This window comes from Elephantulus edwardii, unplaced genomic scaffold (assembly GCF_000299155.1).
Source record: "Elephantulus edwardii isolate Elephantulus edwardi_28Jun2011 unplaced genomic scaffold, EleEdw1.0 scaffold00061, whole genome shotgun sequence".
In the NCBI taxonomy this organism is placed as follows: Eukaryota; Metazoa; Chordata; class Mammalia; order Macroscelidea; family Macroscelididae; genus Elephantulus; species Elephantulus edwardii.
This window is the reverse complement of record NW_006399811.1, coordinates 14,029,683-14,048,290: the sequence shown is the minus strand read 5'-3', so window position 1 is coordinate 14,048,290 and position 18,608 is coordinate 14,029,683.

Here is an 18,608-nt window from a genome sequence, read left to right as displayed (position 1 = left end):
GAAGGCAAGGATTTTGAAGCTCTGTCTGCCATACTTTGGGCATGTTGCAAGGAGAAACTAGTCCTTGGAGAGGGACATCATGCTTGGGAGAGTGGAGGGACAGCGCAGGAGAGGAAGACCCTCAATGAAATGGATTGACTCAGAGACTGGGGTAACTAGGGTAATGAGGATAGGTTTATCAGAAACGATAGGTTGGCTCAGGATAGGAGCAGAGTATAGAGACTCAGTGGCACATAACAACACAACAACCTAGTTGACTATGACTCATGATGATCCAATGAATGACAGGCCTGAAGCTTTCCTTCTGTGCTCCTCATGACCTCCAACATGCTTGAACCCATGTGTCAGTTAATCCCCTTGGGATTCTTCCAATAACTGACCCCTCCAGTCAACATGCCCAAAGTATATGAGACAAAGTTTTACCATCCTTTTCTCTAATGAGCACTCTAATTGCACTTTCTCTAGTACAGATTTGTTCCTCTTTTGGAAATCCATGGTGTATTTAACAGTCATAATACAAAGACATCAATTCTTCCATCTTCCGTATTCATTGTCCAGCTTTCAGATGGGTAGGGAGCAATTGATAAACTGTCTTGGATTAGGTATGCCTTATCTTTACACTAATATTCTAATTCTTTACCACTTTGGAGAGGTTCTTGACAGCAAAGTTCCCCAATACAACATGTCTTCTTGACATGTCTTTCTTGACTGCTGCTTCTGTGGGAGTTGATTGTGGATCCACGTAAAGTGAATTGTTGACAATTAAAATCTACAACAATCTTTTCTTCATCTGTCATAAAGTTGCCTATGGGTCCAGTAGTGAAGAATTTTGTTTTCTTGATATTAAAACATAATCCACACTGAAGGTTGTAGCTTTTGATCTTCAGTAGTTATTTCAAACAAGTCTTCTTCACTTTCTGCAAGCAAAGTTGTATCATCTGCATATGATAGGTTAGTGAAGAATCTTTTGCCAATCCTAATACCAGAACCTTCTTCATGTAGTCTAATGTCTTGAATTGTTTGCTTTGTTGTTGTTGTTGTTATGTGTCATTGAGTCATTTGCAACTCTTAGTGACCCTATGTACAACAGCCCTAAACTCTGCTCTGTCCTGTGCCAATCACACTGTCTCTGATACACCCATTCCGATTAACCCGTCACTGAATCGATCCACCTCATAGAGGGCCTGCCTCTCCTGCACTGTACCTCCACCCTCCTAAGCTTGATGTCCTTCTCCAAGGACTGATCCCTCCTTACAACATGTCCAAAGTATGTCAGATGAAGCCTCAGGATCCTTGCCTCCAAGGAGCAGCCCAGTTTAACCCTCTCCAGGATAAACCTGTTTGTTTTCTTGGCAGTCCATGGTACATTCAATACTCTTCTCCAGCACCACAGCTCAAAGTTCTCCTTCTATCCTCCCTAGTCATTGTCCAACTCTCTGACAAATAACAAGTGATTGCAAAGACTATGGCCGGTATCAGACACACCTTAGTCACCAGAGAGACACCATTGCTCTTGAGTAGTTTAGAGACGTCCCTAACAACAGACTTTCCTATCACAATACATCTTTTAATTTTCTGGCTGCTGTTGCCAAGAGTGTTGGCTGTGGAGCCAAGCAAACTAAAGCTTTGAACAATCTCATTCTCTTCACCATCCATCCTGATGTTGCCAACTGGTGCAGTGGTGAGAATCTTTGTCTTCTTGACATTGAGCCTCAATCCGTATTGAAGGCTGCAGTCCTTGACCCTCTGCAGCAAACGCTTCAGGTCCTCCTCAGTTTCAGCAAGCAGGGTGTGTCATCTGCATAACGCAGATTGTTGATAAATCTTCCACCAATCCTGATGCCGCATTTCTCCTCATAGAACCCAGCCTCCTGGATAATCTGTTCAGCATACAGGTTGAAAAGGTATGGAGACAGGACACATCCTAGCGTACGTCCTTCCCAATTGTGAACCATGCAGTGTTTCCTTGCTCTGTTCTAACAACTGTCTCTTGGTTCAAGTATAAGTTTTGCATTAGCACGATTAAGTACTCTGGGATTCCCATTCTTCTCAGAGACATCCATAGTTTCTTATGATCCACACAGTCCAACACCTTTGCATAATCAATGAAACACAGATAGACATTCCTCTGATATTTCCTGCTTTCAGCTAAGATCCATCTGACATTAGCTACAATATCCCTAGTACTAGGACCCCTTCTAAACCCAGCCTGGACTTCGGGCAGTTCTCTGCTGATGTGCTGTTCTAGTCGTTTTTGGATAATCTTCCGTAGAATCTTGCTTGCATGTGAAGTCAATGATATTGTTCTATAGTTTCCACACTCTGTTGGGCCATCCTTCTTTGGGATGTGAACAAATATACATCTCTTCCAGTCAGTTGGCCAAGTGGTTGTTCTCCAGGTTTCTTGGCACAACTTGGTGAGCACGCCCAGGGCAGCATCTGTTAGCTGAAATGTGTTAATTGGTAACTGTGAAGACACCAAGGTTGTGCGGCAATCATTTGCAGGGCATGTAGAGGGGGCAGAAAGAAATCTTCACAGGCAGAAAAGTGAGACAGCACGGAGGGGCTTGAAACTCTCAACCTACCCCACAGGTAATTGTTTGCTTAGCATTGAATATATATGGTGAAAAGATACAAACCTGTGACTCACACTTTAATGATTTTAAACCATCTAACGTTCCTTTATTCTGTTCAGACAACTGTTTCTTCTTGGTCTCTGCATGGGTTTCACATGAGCACAACTAAGAGTTCTGGTGTTCTCATTCATCTCTGTATTCACCACCATTCGTTAAGATCTGCACTGTCAAATGCCTTTGCATAGCCAATGACACACAGATAGACATTTCTCTGGTACTCTTGGCCAGAGGTGCTACCTCTGACCTGGCTCACATCTCAGGGCTTCAATCACTACTTAGCCCTGTAGAAACTCTGATCTCACTGGCTATCCCAAATCCAATTTTCATCAGGGTGCAATCTCTCCCTTTCTTTCTCATGCCCCCAATCCTAACTAAGTGGGCTCGCATATACCCTGTCTAGGCCAGACAGTTTGCTTTCTGTTTCCTACAGTTTGTATCTTTGTTGTATGATATTTGTTTGATTGATTGGTTATGGTTTATGCTTATGAGCACTTACCTGTCAGTTCACTGTACTGTGGTGACTTGGATGTTTCTGCAGTTATGGAAGCTATGGCACCAACCTTCATCGGGATCTTCCTTTCTAACATTGTCCCTCCACCCTCCCAAGCATGAGGTCCCTCTCTAAGGACTGATCCCTCCTGGCAACATGCCCAAAATATGTCAGACAGAGCTTCAAAATCCTTGCTTCAAAGGATTCACCCTGGATGAGATGGACTGACTCAGTGACTGGGGTAATGGGGTAATCAGAGATGATGAGATTGGCCCAGGATAAGGCAGGGTTCAGAGCTGTTGTACAATATGGTCGTTATGAATTGATGTCAACTCAACGGCACATAACAACAACATGGCATCAGTATTACAAATGCCAGTAGTGTTACTCAAGGTAGAGAGGTTTCAGTGGAGTTTCCAGACTAAGACAGACTCAGAAACAGAACTGGTTGTCCACTTCTGAAATAACAGGCCTTTGAAAAGCTAATGGATAATAGAGGACCTTACTCATATACAATTAAAATTGAAGTGGAAGAAAATGGAAACAAGCCCACAAAAGCCAAAACACAACCCAAAGTCTATCTTACTTTTATTTTAAAACTGTCTTGAGAATAGATTTGACACATTTAACATTGATGATCAGAGATTAGAAAAAAATAAAAATCTTCGCAACTGGACTAGTAAACCACATCATGATAAATACAGGAAAGAATGAAGTTGTGAAGGATTTTATTTTACATAGATTTAAAATCAACCTCGATGGAATCAGCAGCCAAGAAATCAAAAGATGTATTACAGTGGGCAAATCTGCTCTCAAGGAAGGGGCTAAAGAGAAAAAACCTATCCTGTGCCTTGTCCGAGTCATGGCCTTTTTCAATTACTTTCTATAAATTTGAAAATTGAATAATGATTCAGGAGGACTAAAGAATAGATGATGCATTTGAATTGTGTTAGTGAAGAATATTGGGCACGGCATGAACTGCCAAAAGAACAAACAATTCTGTCAGAGAAGTGCAGCCAGAAAGCTCTTTAGAAGCAAGGATAATGGTATTTTGTCTCCTGTGCTTTAAACATGTTATAAGGAGGGTTGGTCTTTGGAGAAGGACACCATGCTTGGAAAGATGGAGGATCAGTGAGGAGAGAAAGACGTTCTAGGAGATTGACTGACAGAGTGATGCAACAAATAGTATAAGCACAATGTTGTTATTGTTATGTGCTGTCGAGCCACCTGCGAATCCTAGCGACCCTATACAATAGCCCTAAACCCTGCTCTGTCCTGTGCCAATCTTACTGTCTCCAACATATCTATCCTCATTACCCCAGTGACTGAATCAATCCATCTTTATAGAAGATAGTCTATCTCATAGAGGGTCTTTGTCTCCTGTGTTGTCGCTCCACCCTCCCAAGCATGACGTCCATCTCCAAGGATTTATCCCGGCTTGTAACAGGTCCTAAGTATGTCAGATGAAGCTTCAGAGTCCTTGCCTCCAAGGAGCAGCCTGGCTCTACCCTCTCTAGGATGAACCTGTTTGTTCCCTCAGCAGTCTGTGGTATATTCAATACTCTTCTCCAGCACCACAGCTCAAAGACATCATAGATTATGCTAATAGTAGGAAGGTATGGTAAGGTTTTGATCTGCTGTACGTAGAGCCAACAGAGTCAACTTGATCCACCTAACAACAATCAATAAATCAATCAGCCTGTCCAGTGGTGCAGTCTCCTTTACTGGATTATGGTTCCTTTCCCTTTTCTGTTTCTATAATTAACTTTTAGTCAGAAAACATACACTTACTGAACTCTCTTTGGGACCAGGTATTGTTCAGAGGGCCCACAGGCAAAGTTTCCTATGTTTCAGGAAGAGGAGAAGCTGGCACTCCTGGAAGGACATTCAGATGATCTGCCTTTTTATTTTCAGAGCCCCAGTGGTGCTGAGACTGGCTGGGAGTTGGCGAGAGCAGTTTCCAGTTAGGTAACTCATCTCTTGATTTTACTGAAGGACTTTTCTTAAGCGTTTGTATCCGTCAATCAGTCTTAAATCAGTTAGGGGACGGTTGGTTAGTCATATTCTGGATTTCCAGGGAGGTCTGTCTTGTTGCTATTAGAGACAATCCTTTAAAAGATTACTGAGGATGCAACTTCCATTCAAGATCTGTTTCCTAGCACATACCAACCTCAGCCAGCCATTGTCAACACTGAGAGAAAGGAAGAGCAGATAGACCAGAACTGACACCACAGGAGGTCTGTTCACTTGATTTAAGAGCTATTGGAAGTTCTGGGAGGTCAAATGTTTACTATAAGAACAATTCACTGCCTGGGCCTTCTGTAGCAGTTCACAGCAGGTTTAAAACTCAGCATGTCTGGGGAGGAGAGGTGCTGGCACTGCTCCAGAGAGATCCCCAAGTAGTTTCTAAGGAAGACTGTGGAAGCAAGCTCTTTTTCTGGGGCTACTACTCCAGTTCATACTAACCAGTGGACTCATGTCTAGGCAACGGTCAGGGACCATTTGTAACTTGCTGACTTGTTGATTTTTGTGTCTATGTAGTTCCCAGCTACAAGATTCATGTCTGCCAGAATCCCAGAACGTGAATGAAATAGGATCTTTTGAAATATAATTAGTTAAGATGAAGTCATCCGGGATTAAACTGGATCTTAAATCCAATATACCTCACAGGCATCCTTATAAAAAGAGAGGCTTCAGAGACACAGGGAAGAATACCAGGTGATAACAGAGGGAAAGACTGGACAGATGAAATGAAAATCTAAGAAACATTGAGAATTGCCAGAAAGATGCAATGAAGAAGTCTTCCTTAGAGTTTTTTGGAGGAAATAAGGCCCTGCCGACACCTTGATTTTGAATTCAAAGCCTCCAAATCATAAGAAAACACTTTACTGTTGGTTTAACCTACCTAGTTTTCACTATTTTGTAAGGGTAGCCTCAATAATACAGAACAACATGCTTCACAACAACGGATAATAAATATAGTTAGGTAACCAAATTGTCCATATACTACATCCACGATAAATTGACATCTGTGTGGAAAAGTACAGCCAGTGTGCTCCTTGGATGCAAGGGTAGCGAGACTTCCTTAATCTCACTACATGAGCATGTTGTTGGGAGGGGCCAAAGGACATTGTGGTTAGAAGAAAGGTGGGAAGTTAGCAAGGAGAGGAAGACCCTCAGAGAGATGGATTGACACAGTGACTCCGACAAGCAGTGGCGATTGTGAGGATGACGCTGGAATGGGTGATTTCCATATGTTGTATATAGGATTTCTTGGAGTCAGACTCAATGGGACAGCACCTAGAATATGTGAAACACCACAATATGTGAAACAAACAAAACAAAACCCACCTGTTTCTTCAGACATCTCTTTTGTGTTGTTGGGAATTTTGCAGCATTTTGTGTAGAATGGCTTCCTTTATCAGGAGGAGAGGGTCAGATGACTGTCACAGGGTCCACTGTGATGCAGGAGACACACACCTTGGCCCCTGAGCTCGTGGTGCTGCGACAGGTGTGTGCCCAGAAGAAATTCTCAGACGTTTCCGTTTGCTTATCTTCATCAAAGAGAAAAAATAAAAAAAAGGGATGATGGTGCTTTTATAATTATATACGCAGTGTTAGGTTAGGAAGCAAATTTCTGACAACTGGTAATTTCCATTTTGACTAGACATTGGTGATATTAACACTTTCTGAGTGGAATTTTTCATATATGTGATTAGAGGAATTCTTCCAAATTAGCTCTTGGCTCTCTAACTTTCAAACCTTGCTTCTTGTCTGCTACCCACATACTCCCAGGGTTGCTCATTTCCTGATATGATTTTCAGTTCTGCATTTTTGTGTCATAAAGCTGAGTGAGTCGGTACAGTGGATAGGAGGAGTATTGTTTTTTTTATTTTTATGGTGAGAAAAATTTGTATTTCGAATTAGCCAGCTGGACTCAGTTTAGATGATCCCAATTTTATTGGCAACATACAAAGCATCATAATCAGGAGCAAGTTGAACATAGGCCTTCTTCTCTCCATCAGGGCTAATCAAAGTGTTGACCTTGGCCACATTAGTGTCATAGAGCTTCTTTACAGCTTGTTTAATTTGGTGCTTTTTGGCCTTAACATCCACAATGAACACAAGTGTGTTGTTATCTTCTATCTTCTTCATAGCTGACTCGGTGGTCAGGGGAAATTTGATGATGGCATAGTGGTCAAGCTTGTTTCTCCTGGGGCGCTCTTCCGGGGGTATTTGGTCTGTGTTCGGAGTCTCAGCATCTTAGGCTGCTGGAAAGTGGGTGACATGTGGATGTTCTTTTTTTTTTTTTAGCTGTGGATGCCCTTCAGGACTGCCTTTCTTGGCCGTTAATGCCTTTGCTTTGGCTTCAGTTTTGGGAGGGGCAGGGGCTTTCTTCTTCACTTTTGGTTTCATCTTCATAGAAAGCAGGAGGAGTATTCTTACAGCAGGCAACTGCTGTTGTTATGCTGTTAACTGTCATTGAGTTGAGTACAATTCATAGCAACTTTATAAACAATCGATCTGAACTCTGCCCTGTCCTGTGCCAGCCTCATCATGTCTGACATACTTGAGCCCATTGCTATAGTCACTGTGTCAATCCATCTCTTTAAGGATCTTCCTCTCTTTCACTCACCTGCTACCTTCCCAAGCATGGTGTTCCTTTCTGAGGAATAGCCTTTCTTAACATGCTCAAAGGGTGTGAGATAAAGCTTTGTCATTTTTACCTGCATGGAGCCTTCTGGCTGCATTTTCTCCAAGACTGTTTGGTCTTTTGACAGTTCATGGGATATGAGGATGACTGTTGTTATGTGCTGTTGAGTTGGAATCAACCCATAGCTGATCCTCTGGTGGGTTTTCAGAGGTCGCAAGGGAGGAGACTGCGCATCCATCTCCTGTGGAGTGGCTAGTGGATTCGAACCACGTGCCTTTGGGATTGCCGCATAACTCCTTACCACTAGGTCAGCTCCCAGCAAATGTTTTAATACACATGAAAGTGGTAGGTAGACACTCACATGAAATGTGTCCCTGATTTCTTTAACGGAGCCTTCCTCTTAGTAGATCTCCATTATACTCTCTTACATGTTTGTCTACTAATCAAAAGTTCAGAAATTCAAGTCTACCTGGAGGCTCCTTAGAAGAAAAATCTGATTAGTCTGCTTCCTAAATACTAGTCATTGAAAACTCTGTGAGGTACAGTTACATGTTGATATGCACAGAGCTGCCATGAACTTGGAACACAATCAATGGCAACTGATTGAACATGCTTCCTCTGAAAGAAGCACCCTCTGCTCTCTGGCACCGTCAGTTCTAGGATAATGTGGTCCTAGGGCTACCCAGGCCAGTTTTGCCACTCTGTGAGGAAATCTTGCCTGAGAATGGGGCATACTCAAGGAAAGCAAAATTAAGAGAAGAGAAAGAATAGAAAGGAAGAGGAGAGGAGGAAAGTGCAAAGAAGAGAAGGGGGTGGGAGGAAAGAAGAGAGATGCTGATCCATTTCTGATGACATTCTTGTCTCTACCTGTGACTGAATCCGCCAGCCAACTCTGAGGGAGAAAAATGGGCAGCACCCTCCTATATGATTTATAGCCTCCAAAAACCTGCAGGGGGATGGATAAGCGGTGGGTCAGGTCTGACTCAATAACAATGAGTGTGAGTTTTTAATTGTAACTGAAACCAAATGTATCACTTTAGTAACATGAACCAATACATTCTCCTCAACCTGTTTTTTGCTCAACCCAACTTGTTGTTGTTGTTGTTGTTAGGTACCATCAAATCAATTTCAACTCATAGTGACTCTATGAACACTCATCTAAATCCTGTCCTATCATGTACCATCCTCATAATCTCTGACATACTTGTGCCCATTGCTGCAGGCACCATAGTAATCAATCTCACCGAGGGTCTTCCTCTTTTTTGCTGACCCTCCACTTTGGATAATGTTTGTCTCCAGGGAATAGCTTCTTCTAGCAACATACCCCAAAGTATATGAGACGAAGCGTCATCATCTTTGCCTCCAAGGAGCATTCTGGCTACACTTTGTCTAAGACGTATCTGTTTATTCTTTTGGCAGTATTATTCTCTAACACCACTTTTCAAAGACATCAATTCTTTTGTCATCCTTAGTCACTGTCCAGTTCTCAGATGCATGGCATGAGATTGGAAAGACCATGGCCTGAATCTGATTCACCTTAGTCTTCAAACTGACATCATTGCTTCTCAGTACTTTGGAGAGGTACCTGATGGCAGACTTTCCCAATGTAGTATATCTCTTAATCTCCTGATTGCTGATATCAAAGGTATTGATTGTAGATATAAGTCAGATTAAATTATTGACAACTTCAATCTTTTCCCCATTATCATGATGTTGCTTTTTTGTCCAGGGGTGAAGACTTTTGTCTCCTTAATGTTGAGATGCAATCTATATTTAAGGCTATAGTCTTTGATCTTTTGTAGCAAGTGTTTCAAATCCTCCAAACATTCATCAAGCAAGATTGTGTCATCTGCATAATGCAAGTTTTTGATGAGTCTTCCTTCAATCTTGATCCCACATTATTCATAGAATCCAACTTCCCAAATGATTTGCTCAGTGTACAGAATTGAATGGGTATGGAGAAAGGGCTCATCTGTGATGCACACTTTTCCTGAATTTAAACCATGCAGCGTTTCCTTGCTCCGTTTGAACAAGAGATTCTTGGCCTAGGTATAGATTTCATATGAACATAATTAAGTGTCCTGGGATCCCCATTGTTTTCAATGTTAGCCAAAATTTGTTATGACCCACACAGTACAATGCTTTTGCATAGACAAGTGTTTGCTTTCAGCCAGGATCCATCTGACATCAGTTTGAATCCACCAAGTACTCCTCAGGAGAAGGATAATCTCCGCCTGTATACAATCTACTGCCTCTCAAAGCCCACTGCAGGGTCAGCTATTGGGCTATTCTGACTCAAAAGCCAACAATAACAATTCAACCTTGAACTTTCTGCTTTTTTCTGCCCTTTACATTACTACATACCCAACTTCTAGAACCTAGTACACAATTGGTGGCAAATAAATATTTTTTAATGAATGAATAAATTGTATTTCTGTCACTTTAAACCAAAGACAATCTTACTAAATCAGGGCAATTAAAAGATTAATTATAATCAAGATAGAATTTAAAGCAACTTTGAACAGGTTCATTTTGGTTTAAATCATTTAAGGATCTTGTTAAAATACAGATTCTGATTCAGTATACTTGAGGGAAACACAAATTTTTAGCAGGACATTAAACCAGAAAGAACTAGTTCCAAACCCAAAAACTTAAGGGCTTCAAAACTATAGTCTGCAGGCTAGCTAATGAGAAATATGACCTTATCAGTACAGAGAGAGCTGGTCATAAGTGTATCTTGGAGAAAGTGCAACCAGGGTGCTCCTTAGAGGTAAGCCTGGTGAAACGTCATCTCTCACATTTTGAGAATGTTGTCAGGAGGCCAGTGCTTGGATAAAGACATCATGCTGGGAAAGTTGAAAGGTGAAAGGTGAGAGAGAGAGAGAGAAATCCTCAAGGACATGGATTGACACAGTGACTGCAACAATGGGTTCCTAGCTGTGGGAGACCTTGAAGATGGTGCAGGACAGGGTAAGGTTTTGACCTGTAATTCATGGTGTCCTTTGAGTTGTAGCTGACTCGACAGTACCTACCATCACCAACTGGTGGCGTAGTCTCTAGGAAGTTGACTGCCATTCCAAAGGTGATGGCTAGCTGGTGGTTAGAATGCTCCAGGGCCTCTACAGGAGAAAGATGGACAATCTTTTGCCCTGTGATTTATAGCTTTCTTAAAACCTGCTAGAGTGTCAGCTATGAGGTCGTCCCAACTCGATGGGGATAAGTTTTTTGCATTTATCAATATAAAGAGAAGCAAGTACATGAGCAAGGACTACACTGGGCATGCTCAGGACTCTAAGGGCGGTGGCCCTGTTTGATAGGAGTCCTGAAGTCCTGAAGCACAGGAAAGTAAAGGTGATGCTAAGAAAGTGGAATGACATTGTCTCAGAGCTTTAAATGACCAACCAACTGAGGAATTTGGAGTTTACTTGCTAGCCAGTGGTGAACCAACCAGTGATTTTGAGAAGAGAAATGAAGTGCTATTCATTCCATGGATGTTTTTATTGTAACAGAAAACCCAGTGCTTCCCTCAAAAGGATATCCTCTTACATGGCAGGAATGTGAGGTCATAAAGCAGGTCAGTGCATATTTTTCTGAGAGAACTCTGAATAGTCTCACATTACACCATGCAGGTCGCTGCTGCCTATGACTAGTCATTTCCCTATGATAACCGGGGGTTCAGTTCATTTAGGAGTTCTCAAAAACCTATTTACCATTTTCAGTTGCTCTAAGAGTATGACAGCCTAAGAGATAAAGGAGAGAAAAACCAAGAAAATAATTTTCTCCCTTCAGGTCTACTTTTATCTTGTGGAAGAATTTAAAATGGTGAATAAAATATTTAAGATGAGCTTTCCGTGATGTTAAAGCAACCAGATGATTTAAAAGAGAAACATCTAAGGAAGCAGAAAATTGCATCAATAGCTCAGAAGTTAAGGTCAATTATGCACCCTGGTCAGAACCTTGGATAAGTAAAATGGATTAGACTGGGGAAAAACATTCTGAAGCTCCATCTGACATACTTTGGACACGTTGCAAAGTGGGATGAGTCCTCAGAGAGAGACGTCATACTTGAGAGGGTGGAGGGACAGCGCAGAAGAGGAAGACCCTCAATGAGATGGATTGATTCAGTGACTGGGATGATGAGGGTAGGCGTGTCGGAGACAATAAGACTGGCAAGGAATAGAGCAGGGTTTAGGGCTGTTGTACATAGGGTCACTATGAGTTACAGTTGACTAGATGGAACATAATAGCAACAACAACATGGTTCATTTAGAGAAGGAGTTTGGCTCATATTTGGAGGACACACACGGCAATTTTAGGAGCAATCAAGTTATAGTATGTAACATTTGTAAAATACATTTAACCAATAGGAATGACTTTAAGTCTCTAAATGGTATAAGCATATTATATGTATTTTTATTTCTTAACTACTTGGTTTTTCTTCTCTCCCCAACTGTATAAATGAGAAAACATTCTTTTCTTTTGAGTTTGAAACTTTGTGCGCCTAATCTAGGCCATGGTCTTTGCAATTACTTGTTATGCTTCAGAGAGTTGGACTATGATTAAGGATGCCAGAAGAATCGATGCCTTCGAGTTGTGGTTCTGGAGAAGAGTCTTGAACATACCATGGACTGTTTAGAGAACAAACAGGTCTGACCTGGAGAGGGTGAAACAAAGCTGCTCTTTGGAAGTAAGGATACTAATACTCTATCTGACATACTTGGAGCATGTTACTAGGAAGGATCAGTCCTTGGAGAGGGATATCATGCTTGGAGGGGTGGAGTGACAGCACAAGAGAGGAAGACCCTGGATGAGATGGATTGACTCAGTGACCAGAGTATTGGGGTTAGGTGTGTCAGAGATGATAAGACTGACTCAGGATAGAGCAGGGTTCAGGGTTGTTTGTACACAGGGTTGCTATGAGTCTAAGGTGACTCAACAGCATGTAACAGCAACAAGAATACTTCGCATTGATTAAGGCTAGAAGTTGGCATATCCACCTGGGACTCCCTTAGACATCCCCACAAACTGGTCCTGTTTTCATTTTACACTCTTCCATTCACATCTATGAATGTGTATATGTTTTTCTAATTCATCAGCATGTTGAAACTAGATTCAAGGTGAGAGGAGAGTGCCTTAAGATGACCCAGTTTTATCTGGGTTATGCTTTTTTTTTAAAGCAACATAGAATACAATGCCATTAAAACTATAAAAAAAACTCTCTGTAAAAGAGGGTCACAATAACAACCTAACAACCATAAACAGTGTTTTTGTTCCTCTCACATTTCTCTCCAATTGTTCTGAAGTTTTGATTCTGTGTTGTTTGACCCATGCTCGTGAACTAGTCCCCTGGGAGTTCATGTGACATCAACTATTTTTCTCCTTTGTGTATTGATGTCTTTGAATTGTGTTGCTGGAGAAAAGTCTTGAACATACCATGGCCCACTAAGAAAACAATTAGGTCTGTCTTGGGGAGGGTGAAAACAAGCTTCTCCTTGGAGGCTAGGATTTTGAAGCTCCATCTCACATACTTTAGGCACATGGCCAGGAGAGACATGGTCCTTGGAGAAAGATATCATGCTTGGAAGGGTGGAGGGAGGCACAGCAGGAGAAGGCCCCGGATGAGATGAATTGATACTGTTACTGGGGCAATGAAGATAGGTGTATCAGGGTCAGTGAGACCGGCTCAGGATAGGGGTCGCTAGGAATCTCAGGTGACTCGACCACACACACCAGCAACAACAGTCACCTACAATGATGGCTGTCATCACTGAGATACCACGACCAATATAAAGTCATAGATGTCCACACAAGGCCTCACTGCTGACATCCATCGAGATACTGTTGCCTATGTAATTGCTGCTAATATCAATCAAAGGTATTGTCACCTAGCCTTGTGAAGACGCTGCTGGTGCTGAAGGCACATCGTGACTACTCATTTGTTTTCGTCAGTTTCTTCCAGATGCAGATGTTGCTTGTTCTGCTTATGCGGATGCATTTATTGTACTTCCTTTTGGCTTTACTCTTTCTCCCCTCTTTAGGACTCAGGTAGGGAACTACAGTGGGAGACACGTGGGGAGGTAGGACGTGGCTGGCCAGAAAAACATACTTTCAACCCTCATTCATCCCGAGATCTTTCTCATGTGGCCCATCTCTTTCTCCTCTGACACATTTTGCTCCAAGAGATGCTTTGGCCTTGCCTGCAAAGCCTGCCTCTGGCCATGCTCAACACCAGTTGACATGAAGTCAATGCCAACCCGTGGCCATCTGTGCACGTCGGAATGGATCTGTGCCGCCCACAGTTCAGCAGCTGATATTTTTGAGAAGGATGTCACAGAGCTTTCTTCGGAGTTGCCTCTGGATGGATTCCATCCTCCAACCTCCAACATTTTGGTTAGCAGCTGAAAATATTAACCATTTGTACCACCTACCAACCTACCCACCTATCCATGTGCTCCTGGCCATGCTTAATTAAGCACATTTAAACTCAGCACAAATAGAGTTTAGGTCATTAAGATAAGAACAGTTTTAATAAGACTTTCATTCCTGTTATTATTTATGATCAAATATTCATAGCGAAACCACAAGGACCATTGGGTTACTATCTTATAATCAGTGAAAATACCAGTTGTGAAAGAGATGAATTGGTCTCTGTTATGGGCTAGTTAGTTAATGAGTAATTACTGTATGTCATATACTGTTAAAGACTGAGGCCATATCCATGAATAAATAAGACATTCAAACTCCTTCCCCTCTTGGAGTTTATCTTCCCATGAGGGAGGCAGATAATTAACAAATAGGCTGATATTGTAATTTTAGATAGTGATAAGTTCTGTCATGAAATTACACCAGGGAAGGGAATCAAGAGTGATATTATGGGGGTGATTTGAGACAGGGCTGTCCATTCAACCAGGCCTCCTTGAGACCCTCAGATACCAGGCTTCATCTGTTTAGTTGTAGCAGTTCCCTTCTGGGCACCATTTGCTGAAATGAGCTGGAGAACAGATTCCATCTGTGTTCTTCGGTCAGATTGCCATCTTGTTTACTTCAGCAGCTTCAGGTTGGAGCCATCGGCATGTAAACTGGAAGAAGACACCGTTAGCTTCAGGAAGAAAATGAACCTGCCCTTCTCTATAGGAAAGCAATTGGTGTTTCCAGCAACTTCATCTGCCTCTCTCACTTTCTCTTCAGTCTCAGCCTTGGCTTTCTCCTTTGGCCAGAGCGGGAGATGAGAATGACTTTTCCTTTTTCATAACTGTACACAGTATGGCTCTTGTGCAATAGGATACAGCAATGCTGTGGCAACTTCTTCAAACGTGGAAAAAAAATGGACCAGGCAATTTCTCAGAGCTGATTTTGTTCTCTGTAATGATTCTTTAAATTTCCAGTCTTATAGCTGAGTGGCCTATACCACAGAGCCAGTGACACTAATAAGGTCTATGCATAATGACTGTCATTCTGTCCCAGGGACAGAGCAAAGCATTTCACTACTTATTAGTTCTAATGTTCCTGGGAGACAAATATGAATATGCTCATTATACCTTGGAGGAAGCTGAAGTTGGCAATTTAAAAAGACTTGGCCAAGCCACTGGGGCTCTAAGCATAATTTTTGGCTTGAACCCAAAGTTTAGTCCCTATAGACTAAACTATGATTATTCCCAAGACGAAACCAGTGGCAGCATTTGACTTTGACCCCAGGAGCTCTACAATTTGAAGCAGGGACCAGTAGCGGGGCCAGAATTCATACTGAGGTTTCCTAATTGCAGCATAGATGGGAGTGTGAAATGTGGGAGTCTCAAATATCTAGGGTTGAACCATGGTTAACACATTGCTAACAGTGTGACACAGGCAATATATATAACTTTGCTGAAGCTCTGTTTTCTCATCTGCTAGTGTGCATCTAAGTACCTCCATAAAAAAAGATTATTTGGGAGAATTAACTAAGAGAGTTTACATTTTTATAGTCATTCTTGGTGCTACCACAGTTGTCATTGCATTGCAGCCTTTAGCACTTTGTCCTTCTGTAACAGACAATAATGGTTTCCAGTTATTAGTCAGTCACCCCCTTTTTTTTAAAAAAAAATCAGAGATATGTAAGCAGTGAACATTTTCTTTCTTTTCTTTTTTTAAACAAACTTGGGTTTCCCTTCATTCAGTCATCCCTTTCCTTGATAACAGAACCGTGATTCTGCATACCTCTCAAGCAACCATGGTCTTGGCACCTCTCCATCCCTGGCAAGTGGATCATGATGGGTCTGGCAAGTTCTCCAGATGAAGGCCTTGAGGGAGCAGCATCAGCCTCACTGAGGATCTTATTGGAAATGTGCATTTGCAGGCTCCACTCACTCAGCCCCTCTGGGATGTGGCCTAGCAATCTATGTTTTTTTAACAAATGTTCTAGATAACTGTGGTGGTGTGGGTTAAGGTTTTAAAAACACTGATCTAAACCTCTGAACCAATAATGATGACCTTCGTACCCTTTCCAATAATTGGGTTAAGCAGGGACATGTGACTCAGTCTTGACTAAGAAGACCTGAGAAGTTAGATGAGGGACTACACTAAGGTATTTATCGCTAATTGAAAGAGGCCCATGGGAGGAATTACCTTCTTTGCTGGATGATATTTGTTGCCCATGCGAAAACTGGAACTACTTCTGTCACCTTGAACTATGAGAATGATATTTTCCTGAGACAGGCAGAATAGCAAGGTAGAAATATCTAGGTCTGTGCTAATGCTATAAAGTCCTGAATAAGCCAATGCTCAGGTTTTTTTCATGTGGGATAATAAATGTTGTTAATATTTATGTTGCTTTCAATTGTTTTTTTACTTGCTACTGACTGTAGTAGCCTCACTAATATCTTCACTTAGTGGAGTCGTATGGAGACCTGTGTTCTTTGAACTGTGGATGGACTACGGCACACTGAAAAGGCGTGTTTCAATCATCATATTTGTTTCCTTATTGGTGGTGGTGGAAGCAAAGCATCCATTTATTTTCCCTTTTGGACTCTTACTGGTCCTTTAAGGTGCTGAACATTGGATGAAAAGACAATTGTTCATATATATCTATCCAATGGTCTGAGTGTTTTATTTTTGAATATGAAATACATGGAGTACAAAGCAACAGTTTAAAACAAACAAACAAACAAACAAACATCACTCCCAAAACACACCATTTCAGTTGGGTATTGGCGTTGTGAGCAAGATCATTCAAGGGAAAATTTTAAATGGGCAATGTTAACAAGCTGCCCTGTCTATATGGTGATTAATTCCTCCATTTAGCTAATCACTAAAAACTAATGAATTGAATATGAATTTCCAAGATTTTTTGTCTTAACAGGAGTAGACTGCCTCATCTTTCTGCTGGGGACTGACTGGTGGACACTAGCGACTGGCCTTTGGTTAGTAGCCCACTATATAACACAGTGCGCCACAAGGGCTTCTATTGCTAGATTTCTAAACCCAACCCACTGCCATGCGGACAGTTCGAACTCACAGTGACCCTCTATTGAGTTTCTAAGGCTATCCATCTTTGTGGGAGGTGGCTTCCCATCTTTCTCTCAGAGAGCAGCTGAGAGTGGCTGGTGGAGTCAAGCTGTCCACCTTTCAGTTTGCAGACTAATACTTTACACACTGTCTCTGGTGGCAAGAAGCTGCACTGCAATCCTAAAAGCAGGCAGTTGTAATCCTCCAGCTGCTCTGCGGGAGAAAGATGGGCGATCTCCTCCTGTGCCATTAAACTGATTAAACTGACTCAGAAAACCCGCTAGAGGATCAACTATGGGTTGGTTCCGACCCAATGGCACACAATAACGACATAATGATTTCATATGTAAATACAACTACATAGACTTGGGGGGCAATCTTTGTCTTCTAGGAATATATAGTGTAGCAGTGAGTAACCCTCATTAAAATAAGTTGACATAGTAGGATGGGTGTGGTGTTAGTGAGCATGCATTAAGAGAGGTTATTCATTTAATTATTTAGCGCATGCTTATTTTTTGGGGTTTTTTTTAAAGTTTATTTCAAAATTTTAATTTTATATTTGTTTGCTTACAAAGTTCTTATACACTGTGTTTCACACTATTCTTCATTCACATTGTAGCACATATTTCCTGTGTGTTTAACTGATACTAGATGTTATTTCAAGCTTTGGGGGAAACAGTAATGACAGTGACTAGTCATAGGTCCTACTCTCAGAAGCTGACAAACAAATGGGGATCAAAGACATAGATCCGTATCATGTAGGTAAATATTCAATTATAAATTCATTATGAGAAAAAGAACAATGTGGTATAAGAGAGACAGGAGCCAAGTGATATGATTCAAAATGGGGTGTCAGGAAAGGACTATTTGAGGATGTGACATTTAAGCTGAGACCTGAAGACTGAGTGTGGTGAGGTTTGGAAGGATGAGGAAAAAGAGGAGTTAGAAAAGTCATCTTAAAGAAAGTAGTTCTTCTCCTGGCTGCTGGTGCCAAGAGTAATGATTGTGGATCCAAATGAAATAAAGACATTGAACCTTTTCTCCAACAAAAAAAAAAAAAGAAAGAAAGAAAGAATGTAGTTCTTGAGTCCTGAAAGTCAAACTGGTGTCGTGGGGAAAAGTGTACAGAATATGTGTGCGCCCAAAAAAGAATGTAAAGAGCACACTAAAGTGCTAACTGAATTTTATCTCTGGGTAATGAGAATAATTGTAGTTTTAATTTTTCTTATTGCAATTTCACTGTACTTAATTTCTATTAGAAATTACTTAAAACATAATAATAAATTAAAAAAGAGAGATAAATAGGTATTTTCCTAACAAACATTTATTGTTGTTGTTGTTGTTATGT